Raw genomic sequence first — 17,966 nt, 5'->3', positions numbered from 1 at the left:
GATTGCTTTATGAGGAACCTAATCTGAAGAACCAGGCAGAAAAGGCCTTGCTGGCTCTCTCTCAGGGTCAGGATTTAGCTGAGGTGTATTGTCAAAAATTTCGGAAATGGTCGGTGCTTACTCAATGGAATGAGTGTGCCCTGGCTGCAAATTTCAGAGAAGGTCTTTCTGAAGCCATTAAGAATGTTATTGTGGGGTTCTCCACGCCTGCGAGTCTGAATGAGTCAATGGCTTTGGCCATTCAGATTGATCGTAGTTTGCGGGAGCGCAAACCTGCGCACCATCTGGCGGTGTTTTCTGAACAGAAACCTGAGTCTATGCAATGTGATAGGATTCTGACCAGAATTGAACGGCAAAATCATAGACGTCAGAATGGGTTGTGCTTTTACTGTGGTGATTCAGCTCATGTTATCTCAGCATGCTCTAAGCGCACAAAAAACTTTGCTAGATCTGTCACCATTGGTACTGTACAGCCTAAATTCATTTTGTCTGTTACTTTGATTTGCTCTCTGTCATCCTACTCAGTTATGGCTTTTGTAGATTCAGGTGCCGCCCTGAATCTGATGGATTTGTCATTTGCCAAGCGCTGTGGTTTTATCCTTGAGCTATTACAGTTCCCTATTCCATTGAAGGGAATTGATGCTACACCATTGGCCAAGAATAAACCTCAATACTGGACTCAAGTGACCATGTGTATGACTCCTGCACATCAGGAGGTGATTCGCTTTCTTGTGTTATATAATTTGCATGACGTTGTCGTGTTGGGTCTGCCATGGTTGCAGGCTCATAATCCAGTCCTGGATTGGAAAGCTATGTCTGTGTTGAGTTGGGGTTGCCAGGGAATTCATGGCGATGCTCCCTTGGTATCAATTGCTTCCTCTACTCCTTCTGAAGTCCCTGAGTTTTTGTCGGACTACCAGGATGTATTTGATGAGCCCAAATCCAGTGCCCTACCTCCTCATAGGGATTGTGATTGTGCTATAAATTTGATTCCTGGCAGTAAGTTTCCTAAGGGACGACTGTTTAATTTGTCTGTACCAGAGCATGCCGCTATGCGGAGCTATGTAAAGGAGTCTTTGGAGAAGGGACATATTCGCCCCTCCTCGTCCCCTCTTGGTGCGGGATTCTTTTTTGTGGCCAAGAAGGATGGTTCGTTGAGACCCTGTATAGATTATCGCCTTCTAAATAAAATCACGGTCAAATTCCAGTATCCCTTGCCATTGTTGTCTGATCTGTTTGCTCGGATTAGGGGGTCTAGTTGGTTCACCAAGATAGATCTTCGCGGTGCGTATAATCTTGTGCGTATAAAACAGGGCGATGAATGGAAAACAGCATTTAATACTCCCGAAGGCCATTTTGAGTACTTGGTGATGCCTTTTGGACTTTCTAATGCCCCTTCTGTGTTTCAGTCCTTCATGCACGATATCTTCCGAGAATATCTGGATAAATTTATGATTGTGTATCTGGATGATATTTTGGTCTTTTCAGATGATTGGGAATCCCATGTGAAGCAGGTCAGGATGGTATTTCAGGTCCTGCGTGCCAATGCCTTGTTTGTGAAGGGTTCCAAATGTCTCTTCGGAGTCCAGAAAGTTTCCTTTTTGGGCTTTATTTTTTCTCCTTCTTCTATTGAGATGGACCCAGTCAAGGTCCAGGCTATTCATGATTGGACTCAACCTACATCGGTTAAGAGTCTTCAGAAGTTCTTGGGTTTTGCTAATTTTTACCGTCGCTTCATTGCTAATTTTTCTGGTGTGGTTAAACCTTTGACGGATTTGACCAAGAAGGGTTCTGATGTGGCTAACTGGTCTCCTGCGGCCGTTGAGGCCTTTCAGGAGCTGAAGCGCCGGTTTTCTTCGGCTCCAGTTTTATGTCAGCCAGATGTCTCTCTTCCCTTCCAGGTCGAGGTTGATGCTTCTGAAATTGGAGCAGGGGCTGTTTTGTCACAGAGAAGCTCTGATTGCTCTGTGATGAAGCCATGTGCCTTCTTTTCAAGAAAATTTTCGCCGGCTGAACAAAATTATGATGTTGGTAATCGGGAGTTGTTGGCAATGAAGTGGGCATTTGAGGAGTGGCGACACTGGCTAGAGGGAGCTAAGCATCGTGTGGTGGTCTTGACTGATCATAAAAATTTGATTTATCTTGAGTCGGCCAAGCGGTTGAATCCTAGACAGGCTCGTTGGTCGTTGTTTTTCTCACGTTTCGATTTTGTGGTCTCGTACCTTCCTGGTTCGAAGAACGTGAAGGCTGATGCTCTTTCTAGGAGTTTTGTGCCTGACTCCCCTGGAGTTTCTGAGCCGGTTGGTATCCTCAAAGAGGGGGTAATTTTGTCTGCCATTTCCCCAGATTTGCGACGGGTGTTACAGGAATTTCAGGCGGATAGACCTGACCGTTGTCCATCAGAGAGACTGTTTGTCCCAGATAGATGGACCAGCAGAGTTATTTCCGAGGTCCATTCTTCAGTGTTGGCGTGTCATCCTGGGATTTTTGGTACCAGAGATTTGGTGGCTAGATCCTTCTGGTGGCCTTCCTTGTCGCGGGATGTGCGTTCCTTTGTGCAGTCCTGTGGGATTTGTGCTCGGGCTAAGCCTTGCTGTTCTCGTGCCAGTGGTTTGCTTTTGCCTTTGCCGGTTCCTAAGAGGCCTTGGACGCATATTTCCATGGATTTTATTTCGGATCTTCCGGTCTCTCAGAGAATGTCTGTCATCTGGGTGGTTTGTGATCGTTTTTCTAAAATGGTCCATTTGGTGCCCTTGCCTAAGTTGCTTCTTCCTCCGATTTGGTTCCGTTATTTTTCAGAATGTGGTTCGTCTGCACGGCATCCCTGAAAACATTGTGTCTGACAGAGGATCCCAGTTTGTGTCCAGATTTTGGCGGTCCTTTTGTGCTAAGATGGGCATTGATTTGTCTTTTTCGTCGGCCTTCCATCCTCAGACGAATGGCCAAACCGAGCGAACTAACCAGACCTTGGAAACTTATTTGAGATGTTTTGTTTCTGCTGACCAGGATGATTGGGTGGTTTTTCTGCCATTGGCCGAGTTTGCCCTTAATAATCGGGCTAGTTCGGCTACTTTGGTTTCGCCTTTTTTTTGTAATTCTGGTTTTCATCCTCCTTTTTCCTCGGGTCAGGTTGAGTCTTCTGACTGTCCTGGGGTGGATTCTGTGGTGGATAGGTTGCAGCAGATTTGGAACCATGTGGTGGACAATTTGATGTTGTCACAAGAGAAGGCTCAGCGCTTTGCTAACCGTCGTCGCTGTGTGGGTTCCCGACTTCGTGTGGGGGATTTGGTGTGGTTGTCTTCTCGTTATGTTCCTATGAAGGTTTCTTCTCCTAAGTTTAAACCTCGTTTTATCGGTCCTTATAAAATTTTGGAAATCCTCAACCCTGTGTCATTTCGCTTGGACCTCCCGGCATCGTTTACCATCCATAATGTGTTCCATAGGTCTTTGTTGCGGAGGTATGTGGTGCCTGTGGTTCCTTCTGCTGAGCCTCCTGCTCCGGTGCTGGTTGAGGGAGAATTGGAATACGTGGTGGAGAAGATCTTGGATTCTCGTATTTCAAGACGGAGGCTTCAGTATTTGGTTAAGTGGAAGGGCTATGGTCAGGAGGATAATTCCTGGGTTGTCGCCTCTGATGTTCATGCGGCCGATTTGGTTCGTGCCTTCCATGTGGCTCACCCTGATCGCCATGGGGGTTCTGGTGATGGTTCGGTGACCCCTCCTCAAGGGGGGGTACTGTTGTGAACTCTGTTTCCGGGCTCCCTCCTGTGGTCATGAGTGGTACTGTGTGAGTTCTCTCTTTGGGCTCCTCCTGGTGGCTCTTTTTGTTATTTTGCAGGTTTCTGGCAGGATCAGCTGTCTCGTCATCTGCTAGTTAGGTTTCCTATTTAATCCACCTGGTCCTTCATTCCTTGCCTGTTGCCGTTGTATTCAGTGCTATTCTGATTGCTCCTGTCTACATCCGTTATCAGTCTCTCCAAGAGAAGCTAAGTTCTGTTTGCTTATTTTTGCTCATCTGTGTTCAAGATGTTTCCTAGTATATGATGAGTTTTTGTCCAGCTTGCTAATATGTGATTTCCCTGCTTGCTGGTGCTCTGGGGTGCTGAGTTGCTCCCCCCACATCGTTAGTTGGTGTGGGGGTTCTCGCATTCTCTGCGTGGATATTTTTGCATAGGGTTTTTTACTGACCGCACAGATCCCTTGCTATTTTCTGCTATCTAGCGTTAGCGGGCCTCATTTGCTTAACCTGTTTCATCTCTGCGTTTGTCTTTTCCTCTTAACTCACCGTTATTATTTGTGGGGGGCATCTATATCTCTGGGGGATTTCTCTGAGACAAGTGAGGTCTTTACTTTCTCTTTAGGGGTAGTCAGTTTCTCAGGCCGTGAAGAGACGTCTAGGATTTCAGGAAACGTTCCACGGCTGCCTATAGTGTGTGCGGTTAGGATCAGGTTTGCGGTTAGTCCAGTTACCACATCCCCAGAGCTCGTCCTATTATTTTCTACTTAGCTGGTTAGATTTGTGATACTAAGCCACTAGGATCATAACACTGCCCACATGCTGGAATTCGAGCTTCCATATGTTGGCAAGGCTTAATGAGCAGCAGAGGGCAGTGTATGAATTCCAGCTTCTTAATGCCAGTCAGAGTAACACTCAACCCCCACACATAACTGCCGAGAGGGAGTGGATGGCTGACATATGTGAGGTTCTTCAAAACTTTGAGTACTGCACCAAGATGGTGAGCGCTGGTGACGCTATTATCAGTGTAACCATTCCGCTGCTCTGTCTATTAAAATGTTCGCTGCAGAATCTAAAAGAGGAAGCTTTGAATGCCGAGCACGTGGCTATGGAGCAAGATTTTACAGTGGCTGATACCACACAGCCCAGACTCAGACAATATTCTCAGGCCACATTGGGTGATGATGAGGAACAGAAAGAGGAGGAACAGCAGTTTTTAGTCTACGCTACATAGGGGATTCCCAATCCCATCTTCATGCCAGCATGGATGGCCAAAGAGGAGGAGGAGGAGGAGGCGAAGCGTCGTGAGGAGGAGAGGATGGATAGCGTTCGTCCTGGTGGAGTCACTGAAGGTTTGACTCATTGTAGTCTGCCACACATGGCACAGTTCATGTCCAGATGCTTTTTCCAAGACCCTCGCATGAAACACATTTTGTCCACCATGAAATACTGACTGTGCTCCTTTCTTGACCTATGGTACAAGGATAAATTTCCTTCCTCTCATATCGGAGGCAGGCGTGCCATATTCAGTGCATGCACTGGAGGGCCATTGTGGAAGATTTGCTGAAAAGATTACCCTCAGACAATGCTGCTGGCAGAGGTAGACTTTTTTCATCCTCAAGGATTAAACGGGAGGGCCACGCACACCAGGTGCAACTCGTAGGGAGGGGATATTCCACTAAATGGGCTATTTTTATGATACCGTCACAGCAAGAGCTGTGGGTGTAACTATGACAAGGAGGTAGAAGTTGACCAATATGGTGAAGGAGTACTTAAGTGACCATACCAGCCTCCTTCCTGATTCTTCAGTCTTTTAACTATTGGTTGTCCAAGCTGCAAAATTGGCCCGACCTCTCCTTGTACGCCTTGGAGGTGATGTCATGCACTGCTGCAAGTGTGTTGTCTGAGCGGGTTTTTAGTTTTTTTGTTAGTACAATCATAACGGATAGGTGCACATGCCTGTCAATGGAAAATGCAGACAGGCTGACTCTTCTGATTGTTCTGATTGTCTACATGTATTGCACAGTTATTGCATGATAGGGCCATTCAGTAGGTATAGTGCTAGGGGAGTAGTACCCCAAGTTGGCCACTATATGGGGGCAATATAAGTAGGATAGCAAATAGTTAACTGTAGGAGGGGCATGGTGGAATAAGTAAGTGAGGTCTTCCTGGTTTTAGTTAGTTGGGGCCGGGGCACCCATTTAGCGCACTAGGGTTGGCTAGCCCAGGGCAACTTCGTGCCATGCAACATTGTTAGAATTGTTAGCACCCAGGGGGCCAGAGTACAGAAGAGAGTACAGTGCAGTAGCAGTGCTAGCAGTGCAGTATTAGTGGGATTGCAGTTGCTAAAGGAAGAAGGCTAAGAAGAATGGGAACAAGTTATTCAACATGTGGCAGATTTTTGCGTGGGTAACTATTCTTAGGACCAGAGCGAGAGGGCAGAGAATAAACCCACGAGAAGCAGAAGTTCTGGGCATTGAGGACACTGGGGGACTGGAAGATACGGTCCGTCCCAGGGACAGGCTTAGCAGCAGAGAGAAGAGGCAAGGGAAAGCGTTGCCAATTGCTGTGATTGATTGTGCCCTGGATGATGTCGTGTTGAGTAAAAGAGTTGAAGTTAAAGTGAAGCCGGACTGTGACTCTTTATTCGTCTGCAGAGGAAATAACCCCCCACTGGGAGAACCCAGATGGCATAGAGGAGCAGCACAGAGGTACTCAGAAGGGAAGGGGCCGGCGGGTGATACTGTCAGCCATGATTACAGCCCTGGCCCCGGCTTCCTACACTGTCATGGGCTCTGTAAAATCCCATTACCGGTAGGTAACTACGTTTTTTCCCTTCTCCTATGACAGCACCACCTGAGAGATTTATATAGATTAAAGCACCCTAGGGAGGGATCACTGCTTGTAAAACCTTCCTCCCAAAGGATAGGTCAACAGACAAAGACAGCTTAAGACGATAGTGTTTATATAAGGTCAAAGGGGAAGACCATTTAGCCGCCTTACATATTCTGTCGATTGACATCTCCGCCTTCTCAGCCCAGGAGGTCGCTATGGGCCAATGGGCCTTCAGGTTCTCAGGGAGCGGCATATTGCTAGAGGTGTATGCTAAGCTAATGGCGTCCCTAATCCATCTAGCTATGGTCCCCCTTGTAACATTAAGACCCTTCCTGATTCCCTGAAATGACATAAATAAGAACTCACTCTTCCTCCATTGTGTTGACATCTCTAAGTACTGTACCAAGGCCCTCCTAACATCTAATGTGTGAAGCTTGTGTTCCTCTGCAGTTTTCGGGTTTCTACAGAAACAGGGAAGAACTTTCTCCTGACTTCTATGACATTTTGAGGCTACCTTTGGAAAATAAGCTGGATCTGGCCTCAGAAACACTCTATCATCCGATATCTGCATGCATGGGTGATTAATGGATAGAGCCTGTAAATCACTGACCTTGCAGGCTGATGTCAGGGCCACTAATATCACCAGCTTTAGCATTAGTATTTTAGCTGGCAATTCATCTAGGTTCTCGAAGGGAGATCTTTTCAATGCTTCAAGAACTAGATTTAAGTCCCAAGGAGGCATCTTTGGGGTTGGCATTGGTCTTGACCTATGACATGCTCTAATGAACCTAACTATCCATTTATCTGCCACAAGGTTATAGATGTATATTGCTGCTAATATGCAAATTGCCTCTTCTGAGAAAAAGAGGACTTAACTCTATAGCGCCACCTGTTGGAAGTAGCGATCCTACAAGTCACAATCAACCCTTTAACGAGTCGTGCAATATGACTTAGGATAAAAGCCAAATCAGTATCTCAATTCGCAGACACGGTGTTTCGGGCTGTTGGCCCTCGTCAGTGCGAAGCATGAGAACTGATTTGGCTAGGTGAGAGGCTCTGGACTGGGGTCTAAGGGGTATCGTTTCTCCTTATGGAGAGTGACATACCATCTCTGGCTTGTCAAGGTAAGGAGGCTTATTCGCCGTGCAATGCTCCTCTGGGAAATATAATATGCAAGAGGCAATTTGCATATTATATTTCCCAGAAGAATATTGCTGCTAAGGCAGATACCTGCACCTTATGGGTGCTGGTGGCTAGGCCCATCTCCATACCCCTTTGAAGAAATTCTAATATGGCTCTGATTGGAACCCTAACTCCTACAGACTACCCCGAAAAAGCTAAAAATGTAGCCCATATTCTGCCGCATATCCTAGTCGTTACCGGCTTCCTACTCTGCAGTAGGGTAGCGACTAAGGCTGGGGAGAATCCCTTTCGTGTTAATATTGCTTTCCCAAAATCTAGGCCATCTAATGCAGACCTGACTTCTGATGATGTGACACTGGGCCCTGCTTGAGGAGACCTTGAATGTCTGAGAGAATCCAGAGATCTGATAAGAACATCTTCCTCATCCATGAGAACCATGGCCTCTTGGGCCAAAAAGGAGCCATGAGGATGACCCTTTCTCCCTCCTCCTGAATCTTCCTCAGGATTGCTGGAATCAACATCAACGAGGGAAATGCATAAGCCAGCCGGAAATCCCAAGGAATCTTTAGTGCGTCCAATGCGTATGGCCCTTCCCTTGGGTTTAAAGAGCAGCAGACCTTCATCTTCCTGTTCTTCCTGTTGGCAAGTCTATTTCTGGCTGTCGCCAATGACCCACAATCTGCTGAAAAAACAGTTTCCATTCACCTTGTTTCAGGGTAGTCAGGCTGAGAAAATCTGCTTCTTCATTCTCCTTCCCTTTTATGTGCAGTGCAGATAGCTACAAATGATGTTCCTCCATGATCTGGAGAATTGATTGTGATAGCCGCATCAGGGTTCTGGATCTTGTGCCCCCTTGGCAGTTGATATAGGCAACTGGTGTTCGGTTGTCTGACATTACCCAATCGTGGTGTAGTTCTAGATGAGGAAGGAACTCTACTACCGCCTTTTTTATTGCCAGTAATTCCTTCCAGTTTAAGGAATGGCTGACTTCTGCCTCTGACCAGACCCTCTGGACTATGCGATCCCTGAGATGTGCATCTCATCTTTCTGCGCTTGCATCTGCCACAATCACATCTGATATCTGGTAGAACCATGGAATTACCTGCAACAGATTCCCTGGATCTAGTCACCAAGTCATGGAGTCTATTGCTTCCTGGGAGAGCATAACCTTCCCCTCCAAGCATCTCCAAGCTTCCTTTCTCTATCTAGGACATCCTGTTGTAAGGCTCTGGAATGACTCTGGGCGAACTGGACTGCTGGAATACATGACATCATTGTTCCTAGTAAGGACATAGCTCTTCTTTTTGTCCGGTAGAAGACAGGCCTGTCTCTTCGAGTCCAAAATAAGTCCTAAGAAAGACTGAACCTTTAGGGGCTGTAGCCTCGACTTCTCAATATTTATCATCCAACCTAGCCGTGACATAGTGGTCTGGGTGTGCCTCAATTGAGAACTGCAGTCGTCCTCTGTTCTGCCGATTACTAAAAAATCGTCCAGATATGGTACTATCAATATGTTCTGTTCTTGCAAATGCGAAGTCACCTCCAGAATTATCTTGGTAAAGACTCTTGGTGCCATGGATAGACCAAAAGGCAGAGCTCTGTATTGGAAGTGTCTGAGTTTTCTGTCTATATAAACTGCTACCATCAGGTACTGCTGATCTGTCTGAGGGATGGGGATATGGTAGTATGTATCCTTCAAGTCTAAGACACTCATGTAGCAGCCTGGGAACAAGATCTTTATTGCCAATTTTATTGACTCCATCTTGAACGGTCTGTAGACCAGGAACTTGTTGAGAGCCCTCAGGTTGATATTTGTTCTGGACGACTGGTCGGGCTTCCTTATCAGAAACAGGGGAGAATAGAACCCCCTCACCTGCTACTGAACTGGCACCTCCACCAGAACCCCTTTTTTGCAGTAAGAGTAATACCTCCGCTTTGCTTCTAGGGCCTGATGCTCATTCCAAGACCTGAGGGACGAGATTTTGAAGTTGTGTCTGGAAGTGGATCTGAATTCCAGTTTCAGTCCTGATTTTATTATATTGATGATCCAGGTGTTGGCTGAGATTTCCTCCCAGGCAGGATGGAAGTGGGACAGCCTTCCTCCTACCCAGGAAAGCCAGTCACCTAGAGAGTTTTCAGCTTCCTGCCGGGGGATCCCAAACATAAAACCTCTGTTTCTTGATTTTTTTTGTCCTTCTAATCACCCTGTTCTTTAGAGCGTTTGTTCCTGTTATATTTTCTCCTACGAAAGGAACTCCTGTATTGAGGAAGAGACACATTGGGAAAGCCCTTTTTCTTATCAGCTGCTTTATCTAGGATATCGTCCAGAGCCTCACTGAAAAGATATTTCTCATCACATGGGACTGAACATAGTCTGGCCTTGGACTGGGCATCTCCCGGCCAGCTTTAGAGCCATAAAACTCTGCAGGCCGCATTTGACAGATTTGCAAACCTGGCTGCTAACCTGACAGAATCTGCTGAGGCGTCAGCCAGGAATGTTGCTGCTCCCTGCAACAGTGGAATGTCTGCCAAGATTTTCTCCCTAGGGGTGTTGGTTCCTGAGCTGTCCTCAAGCTCCTGTAGCCACAGCAACATAGACCTGGCCATGCAGGTAGCTGCTATTGCTGGCTTTAATGACCCTGCCTACGTTTCCCAAGTTTGTTTTAGAAACCTCTGCCATCTTATCCAAGGGGTCCTTGAGAGCCCCTAGGTCCTCAAAGGGCAACGTTGATTTTTTAACCACCTTTTCTACATCCACGTCGATTTTAGGAGTCTTCTCTCATATGCCCGCCTCCTCTTTGTCTAATGGATATCTTCTTTTTGACAAAGATGGTAGTGGACCTTACCTCTCCAGCTTCTTCCACTCTCTAACAATGAACATCTTGATTTTTTCTTTTACTGGAAAAGAGAGCCTTTTTCATCTGGCTGCACGGCGTTGCACCAACCTCGTGCCTAGTTTTACCTCACCCTTGGAAGGCATCCCGTCCTGGACATCCCCCTGGGTACGTGAAGTACCGCTTTCTTTGCAGGTTACCACAAGGACAGAAAACCAAAACTGATGAGGAGGAGAGGTACTGCCTATTTATTCAGTAGGTTTCCTTTCCTTGATGGAAGGATACTCTCTCTCAGGTGGTGCTGTCTTGGGAGAAGGGAAAAACAACACTGTTATTACTGCCATATGGTTCTAGATACCATTACTGCAGAACATATAGGAGATTACAGTACAGTTATAAATAGTGACTTACAGGTGATGTTCTTTCTGATGGAAACATTAACATTTCCTGTCTTTTCCATCCGGCCCAGACCGACACGACAACTTCTCCAGCCAGGACTCAGCTGTAGATATTAAAACAAAGACACATTTGATTTCTCACTTTTCCAGCACCATTCTCATCTATTTCCTGCCTGCACAACCTCCTCATCCTACTGATATCACAATGTATAATGGCCCCACAGTAGTCCCCACACTTTATATTGGCTCCCGCACTGTATGAAGACCTCTCACAGTAGTCCCCATTCTAGCCCCCAAGCTGCATAATGACCCTCTCATTATCTCAAAACTGCATAAAGGCCCAACAGTAGTCCCCACAATGTATAATGGCCCCCATATTAGCTCCCATGCTGTATAATGATGCCAACACTATATGAGATATGAAGGCCCCCTGAAATTGTATTCACATTGGACTAATTGAACTGTGAATAAAATGTAATTCTTGTTGCATACCTCTCTTGAGTGCCGAGTTCTACTTATATTAACATTTTATAATATCCCCTGATTCCCCCCATATACAGTAATAAAGGCCCCAGTATCAATGATGTGAGCAGGCGGTCATGTGACTGCAGGTATACAACTTGCAGTTGTGGGTTGACCACACTCTTTCGGCTTCTCTCCATTGTTTTTATTGAAAGACGCCAAATGTATCTAGTTGGCACGTGCGAATAGCAAAAATGCGCTTGCATGACCGCCTGATGGCACCTGATCGGAGTCATGATAGCAGGCACAATGCACCTTGTCATAATATGGCAGTCTGCAGTCACATAGATTGATTGCTGACTTTTATCCCAAGCCTGGACTGTCCCTTTAAAGGGAGCCTGACAGGTGATATAAGCTGCTCATGATTTGTGCAGCCTGTATCGGCACTCATCAAGTATGTTTGCCTCTGTAAAGCTGTGGTGTTTCAGAGAGAAACATACTGTTAATAGCTGCTGGGGACTGAGCGGCGCTGTGCACTAGTCCTACAGACTGGTCCCCGGCAGCTTCTCCCCGCCCGCTGACAGTGACTGACAAGTGTCTTTCTATGCATATAGTAGAGAGTTGTCAGTCATTGTCATCGGGTGGGGAGAAGCAGCCGGGGACCTGTCTGTAGGACTAGTGCTCAACGCTTCTCGGTCCTCAGCAGGTATTAACAGTGTGTTTCTCTCTGAAACCCCACACCTTTACAGAGACAAACATGCCCGGCTGGGACACTACAGCCGGTGCTGATAAAGGCTGCACAAACCATGAGCAGCATGTATCACCTGTCAGCAGGGTCGAACTGGCCCACCGGAGAACCGGAGGATTCTTCGGTGGGCCCAGGCACTGACACCTGCTGGCATACAGGGACAGCACTTGTCTAGGGCCCCTGCTGCTCCAGGGGCCCCCAGCCAGTGGTGTGTTGCTAATAGCAGCACACCATGCAGCTGCAATAGGGGCCCCCTGTGCCAGTGGAGCACCAGCTGGTGACAGAAGGCAGGAGACGGCTGCTGCGGCTAAAACCTGTCCCCGCTGCTAAAGAGAAATGAAAATTCACTGCTCCCCACACCCCCATGGGTGTGGAGAGGGGTGAATATTAATTTCACTTTAATAGCGGGCAGTGTTTGCTGAAGACTGCGGCTAACAGTGCCCTCTATCTAGGCCGGCAGACCAGGCCTCCCGCTCCCCCAGGGGCCCCCAGCCCAACTCTTCGGGGCCGTAGGTCAGGGGAGCACGACACCAGCGCCGCCCAGCGGCTGAATTCTCGCCAGGCCAGATGGTCCTTGTTCTTCTCTCAGTTTCATTTCACCCTCCATTTTCTTTCCGGGGAGAAGAACATTCGTGCCGACGCTCTCTCGCTCTCTCTCGCTCTGTGGTGTCATCTGAGGAGGACGAAGAGGAACCTCGGCTTATTGTCCCTTCTGAGAGCCTGAGAACTGTGGTCCCAGTTTCGTTAGAGTCTGTGCCTCCGGGGAAGACTTTTCTACCATCCAATTTGCTTCCGGAGGTTCTCTCTTGGGCTCACTCGTCTAGGGTGGGTGGACATTTCGGGACTAAAAGGACATCTGAGTTACTGGCGAGGACATATTGGTGGCCTCATATGGTCCGTGATGTCGCAGATTATGTTCGGGCATGTGTCTCCTGCGCCAAGAACAAGTCTCCTCGTCAACGGCCAGCTGGGTTGCTTTACCCTCTGCTGGTGGCAGATAGGCCCTGGGAAATGGTCAGGATGGATTTTGTGGTGGGCTTACCCAAGTCTCGTAGCACCATTATTTAGGTGATCACCGACCATTTTTCCAAAATGGTGCACTTGGTGCCTCTTCCACGGCTACCTTCTGCACGGGCTCTGGCGGCGTTGTTTGTCAAACACATATTTCGTCTACACGGTATGCCGGACAAAATTGTCAGTAACCAGGGTCCGCAGTTTGCGTCTCGATTCTGGAGAGAGCTTTGTCGTCTACTCAGCATTGAGTTGAATCTCTCCTCAGCATATCATCCCGAGACAAATGGGTTGGTAGAGAGGGCCAACCAGACCCTGGTCACATATCTGTGACATTTTGTCTCTGCCAGGCAGGATGACTGGGCATCCTTGCTACCGTGGGCGGAGTTTGCGCTTTACAACGCTGTAGCCGACTCCACTGGTCAAACTCCTTTCCTCCTTAATTATGGCCAGCATCCGCGGGTTCCTGTGCCTATGCCCGTGTCTTCTGCTGACTCCAGGGTGGCAGACTGGGCAGTGGAGGCATGAGACATTTGGGACCGCACTCAGGATGCCATCCGGGTCTCCAAGGAGAGAATAAGGTCCTCCGCCGATGCACATCGGCGCCCTGCTCCGACCTTTGCTCCTGGCGACTTAGTGTGGCTCTCCGCCCGTAACATCAGGCTGCGTGTTGAGTCCACTAAGTTTGCACCTCGCTACTTGGGCCCCTTCAAGGTCCTCGAACAGGTTAACCCTGTGGTCTACCGTCTGGCCCTTCCTCCACACCTAGGTATCACCGACACCTTTCATGTGTCCCTTCTTAAGCCCGTATACATGTCCCGGTTTTCTGAGTCATCTGCCAGGACATCGGGTTCGTCTACGGACGATTACGAGGTGAACGCTATTTTGGGGTGCAAGGTGGTACGTGGCAAAAAATTTTATTTGGTGGACTGGAAGGGTTATGGTCCTGAAGACAGGTCTGGGGAGCCTGATGAGCACATTCAGGCTCCACAGCTCATTGCTGCCTTTGAGCGTAGCGAGGCCCAAGGGGAGGGCCATGTTAGGGGTGGAGTTCCCACCTCTGCACAGGGGGAATCTCAGGCCATCTCCGCTGCAGTCTCCCATTCTTCTCCTGCCGCAGTGGAGACTGCTCAGCGGAGACGTCAGTCCCAGTCTCTCGCTCAGTCTGACTCTGTACAAAGGGTTACTGCTGCTTTTCCTGCTTCTACCATTGAAGTCAGTGCTGGGCAGTGGAGAGCAGACGCTTCTGGGACTAAGTCCTGCTTTTCTCGTTCTGAGCATGCCCAGAGTAAGATCTCTCAGAGGAGATCGAGGGTCACATGTTCAGATACTGCAGCTAAATCCATTGGTCCTCCAGGAAGGTCCTGAAGGTGCTCAGGCTCTGTATCAGCCTCTCATTGGTCCTTCTAGGAAGGTCCTGTACTTTGTGCAGCTGTTTAAGGCTCTCATGACTGCACGGCCATGCGCTAGTATTTAATCTGTTACGTGCATGCGCCAGTGTGGTCATTTATGTATGTTCAGGGACTCGGCTGAAATAAGCCCCTAGAATGCCGGCACTTCCGGCGAGGAGATTGTGTGCATGGATTTAGGGCCCTGACTGAAATAAGCCCCTAGAATACCGGCTCCTCCGGTGAGGAGATTGTATGTTTGCATGAACACTGACTGCTCTCTGATGGGCAGTTAACCTGTGCTCCTGTGAAGTCTAACAGGGCGCAGAGCTTTCCTTTCTTGGCTACTCTGTGAGGTAACAGAGCTAGTCTATACCGCCAAATAGTGCCACCATTTACTAGCAGCAGGTTCCCCTGCACGGTGGACCCCGGGCTGCGAATGCATCAATAATAATAAACATCTATATTTACTCGGTGCGTTCCGCTAGCCCTAACAGGGGCTGCATTATACCTTATGAGGGGGGCAGCATTATACCCAATGGGGGCAGCATTATACCTTATGAGGGGAGCTTCATTATACCCTATGAGGGGGCTTCATTATACCCTATAAAGGGGCTACATTATATTCTGTAGGGGGCTGCATTATACCCTATGAGGGGGCTGCATTATACCCTATGAGGGGGGTTTCATTATACCCTATGAGGGGGGGCTGCATTATACCATATGAAGGGGCTGTATTATACCCTATGAGGGGGCTGCATTATACCCTATGAGCGGGGCTTCATTATACCCTATGAGGGGGCTTCATTATACCCTATGAGGGGGCTGCATTATACCCTATAGGGGGGCTACATTATATTCTGTATGGGGCTGCATTATACCCTATGAGGGGGCTGCATTATACACTATGAGGGTGCTACATTATATTCTATGGGGGGCTACATTATACCCTATAAGGGGGCTACATTATATTATGTAAGGGGCTACATTATACCCTATAAGGGGGCAGCATTATACTCTATGAGGAGGGTTTCATTATACCCTATGAGGGGGGTTGCATTATACCATATGAAGGGGCTGCATTATACCCTATGAGGGGGGCTTCATTATACCCTATGAGGGGGCTGAATTATACCTTATGAGTGGGCTGCATTATGCCCTATAAGGGGGCTACATTATATTCTGTAGGGGGCTGCATTATACCTTATAAGGGTGCAACATTCTATTGTATGGGGGGCTGCATTATACCCTATAAGGGGGCTACATTATATTCTGTAGAGGGCTGCATTATACCCTATGAGGCGGCAGCATTATACCCTATGAGGGGGGTATCATTATGCCCTATGAGGGGGGCTGCATTTTACCCTATGAGGGGGCTGCATTATACCCTATGAGGGGGGCTGCATTATACCATATGAAGGGGCTGCATTATACCCTATGAGGGGGCAGCATTATACCCTATGAGGACGGCTGCATTACAACCTATGAGGGGGGGCTGCATTATACCCTATAAGGGGGATACATTATATTCTGTAGGGGGCTGAATTATACCCTATGAGGGGGGGCTGCATTATACCCTATAAAGGGGCTGCATTATACCCTATGAGGGGGCTGCATTATAACCTATTCGGGGGGTTGCATTATAACCTATGAGGGGGCTACATTATATTCTGTAGGGGGCAGCATTATACCCTATGAGGGGGGCTGCATTATACCCTATGAGGGTGCTACATTATATTCTATGAGGGGCTGCATTATACCATATAACGGAGTTGCATTATAATCTGTAAGTGGGCTACATTATATTCTGTGGGGCTGCATTATACTATATGAGGCTGGCTGCATTATACCCTATGAGGGGGCTACATTATATTCTATGGGGGTCTAAATTATATTCTATGAGTGGGCTACATTAAATTCTATGAGGGGGCTACATTATGCTATATGAGGGCTGCATTTTATTCTATGAGGGTGCTACTTTATATTTTATGAGGGGGTTACATCATATTCTATGAGGGGGCTGCATTATATGCCATGAGGGGGCTGCATTATACTATATAAGGGGGCTACATTATATTCTATGAGAGGGCTACATTATGTTCTATAAGGGGGCTACTTTATATTCTATGAGGGGGTTACCCCAACCCCTGCTACATAATTAAGACATGTACTACCTTATATTATACCCTGATATTAGCACATTTTACTGCACAATTGGTGGTCTTCTATTTATTTCTATGTATCTATATAGTGGGCCCCAAGAATGATTTTCTCTGGTGGGCCCAAGGTGCTCCAGTCAGCTCAGCTCTGGCCGCATATTACACTGCACCTGTGCTAGCTCCTGTGCAGAGTCTCAAGTAGATAGGGAAGCAGACAATTTGCCGTAGTCTCCCTGAGTGCTGAGTGATGACAAAAGCAGCTGTGGATCTGGGTGGGCCCCCTCATGGGACGGGACCCAGGGTGATGGCCACCTCTGACCCCCACTGTAACTATTCTACTGCTGCAAAATGTATTGTGTCAGGTCCCCATCACGGTCTCTAACAGGATGTATGGTACAGACCCTTTGGGTAATTTTTGGAAACATTTGCACATTGTACAATGGTAAAATTTGTACTCCTTATCTCTACCTATTCTAATAACTGCAAAATGTATTGTAAGGTCCCCATCACGGTCTATTTCAGCGTGTATGATACAGACCCCTTGGGTAGTTTTTAGAAATCTTTGTACATTGTGCAATGGTAAAATTTCTACTCTCAATCTCTATATATTCTTTTATTATAATTTTTTTTATTGTGTAGCCCTTCTTATGGTCTCTTAAAGCGTGTATCTGGGAGCCTGATTTTGAATTTTGGGTCTGCACTTAGACATTGTGGAACATCAATGCATTAATATGCCCCACATACTTCTTCACGTTTCAGCTTTACAAGGAATTGCAATTTGAATAATGTAATGAAACATGCTCTATATATATGCTGCTAGTTTGAAAATCATACCCACACATCCCTTTATAAAGGGAAATTCAACATAATACCTCTGTCAACATATGCCATATACTGCTCATTTACGCCGCACCCCAGTTGGTGAGCAGAACGCCTGGGTACAAAATCTGTGTCTGAGGATGAAAGCACTGGCCCTTCCCCTGTGTTACGTCCTTCCCAATCCGCTGTCCAGTAAGCAGGCGCTGATGCCTCCTGCCCACAACCTGAGCTTGCACAGACACAAGAGTCAGCAACCACGTCCAGTTCATTGTCCCAGCGCAGCATTCAGTTGTCCCTTGTCAGCATACATGTCTCTTCCCAAATTGTTAGTTAAATAGGGCATACATATTTGTTTTCACTTTACGTTGTCAGTTGCTGGACAAAGACCATTGCTGACTTTTCCAGGTTCCTAAATTAGACTTTTGTCTCTTTA

The sequence above is a fragment of the Ranitomeya variabilis genome, chromosome 7, assembly GCF_051348905.1.
Source record: "Ranitomeya variabilis isolate aRanVar5 chromosome 7, aRanVar5.hap1, whole genome shotgun sequence".
NCBI classification, from domain to species: domain Eukaryota; kingdom Metazoa; phylum Chordata; class Amphibia; order Anura; family Dendrobatidae; genus Ranitomeya; species Ranitomeya variabilis.
Note: the sequence above shows the minus strand (reverse complement) of the source record.